Source organism: Frankliniella occidentalis, unplaced genomic scaffold (genome assembly GCF_000697945.3).
Source record: "Frankliniella occidentalis isolate FOCC.00 unplaced genomic scaffold, Focc_3.1 Scaffold178, whole genome shotgun sequence".
Taxonomy (NCBI): domain Eukaryota; kingdom Metazoa; phylum Arthropoda; class Insecta; order Thysanoptera; family Thripidae; genus Frankliniella; species Frankliniella occidentalis.
The window spans coordinates 434675-436521 of NW_026267304.1; positions in this window are offsets into that span (position 1 = coordinate 434675).

The following is a 1847-nucleotide window of genomic DNA, read 5'->3' on the forward strand; positions in this document are numbered from 1 at the left end:
TCTACCAACCAATCCCTCGACAGCTACCGCGGCTTACCAGAGTTTGCTTATGGCAGCTTACAGTCTGGTCAAGCGAATTTTACTAGCTGTTATAGGGCTGAAGCCCAAACATCAAGGTTGTTTTTCCGAGTTCCCACTTGATGCTTGTTTTTCATCCCAGTTTCAACGCGCGCAGTGGCTCAGTGCCTCCAAGTCGGAGCGCAGCGCCGATGGGCGAGGGTTCAACACCCACTCGGGTCGGTTCTAATTCCTTGTTAAGGGCAGTAGAAGTGAGGAAGGACGCACCCTAAACAACGTAAAAGGAAAAACTCTGCAAAAATTTAAGCTTTAACATCTTATAAAAACTTTCTCCCGCATTAGTTTTTACAGCTATCTGCTATAGTAAACATCGCTTGGCTCTCAGAGACAGAGATTAGCTCTCACAGCTAACGCATTGCTTGTCACGCTGGCAGCTAACACATTAGCTATCACAGCTTACTTATTTTTTTCCGTGTAGGCTCTTTTCGCGTTGTCGAAGTTCCCTTCACTCGTCACCATGCCATCATCACCAGTATTTTCGACGCCCGCAAGGTGTGTGTCAGCAGCAAGGGACCAAGGTATCGTTTTTCAAACCAACATCATTTTAACCTGTTCATGTTTGTACACAGGGCCTCTCGTACCTGGCCTAGCGCCATGATGGGCTAGTTCGCCTCATCGCCCTGCCTCCGTCCCTGCTGCAGGGCTATCAAGGTCCGCTGCTTGCTCGGCCGAGGGACCCCGGGGCGCGTCGTCTAGGGGTGCGTTCAGATAAGGAAAATCCGATCGGCGGAGCGATCGAGCGATCGAGCGAGCGAGCGGGGCGGGCGTCCCGGCGGCGCCTTTTTGTGGAAAATCTGCTGCCGTACTCCCTAATCACGCCCAAAATGGACAAACCCATATATTTTTGGAAAGGGGAAAGAACAAGGAATACTATTCTGTTAAAATATCGGTACTATTATGCCACGTTCTACAAGTAAAGCGGTTTGAAAGGAAGATGGCTGATTCGAATTAGCGTAGGTCGTTTTAAACATTTATTTTCGCATGTTTAGAGATATCCTGGACCCCAATATTAAGTGAGCCGATTATTTGCTAGACTTTTAACTTTCCTCCAGTATTTTCATATGTTGAGTGCGATGCACGGGTCTAGAGAAGGGGGCTCTCTAGTTAACACCGGTGCGTGCGTGCGTGCGTGTGGACGAGCGCGCCTGGTCGGCGCGGAGTGCTTAGATGGCCTCTCGCTGCTCCTAACACCTCTTAAGTTCATCGAAATACATATTTTTGGAAACGAGACAGTTCAAGGATTATTATTTTGTCACAATACTTGTATTTATTTGTCACATTTTCGATAGACAGTCTTTGAAACGACGACGTTTGCCCCGCTAGCGGGGGAGGTTATTTTCAGATCGACTTTTCCACTGTTTAGACACGTTTTAGTCCATAACATAAAGCGAGCCGATTATTCGCCTGTCTTTAAGGTTTACATTGATACTTATAGGCTTGCGATACGACGTCGGGTTCTCGAGAACCAACATTGGGATATTTTTTCGTCACAGTTGTCTGCCCTACCCAAATTTGAGTTTAACAAGAGAAGATCGTGTACAACCGCGCCAGTTTTTCTGTCGCAGCGAGTGATGTGAGACTTGCCTCTTCTCAAATCTTGCGCGTATTTGCCGTTGTCGGTCTTTGCACTTCAAAAATTCAACAAAAAGTTGGAGAAACGTGGACGAGATGGTAAGATCATATCTTTTTACTACTTTAGTGCATGGCATGTTGACCTGTACTGACTTGAATTGTTTCTTTTATGTACTAATTTGAAGAGGTTAGCCCTG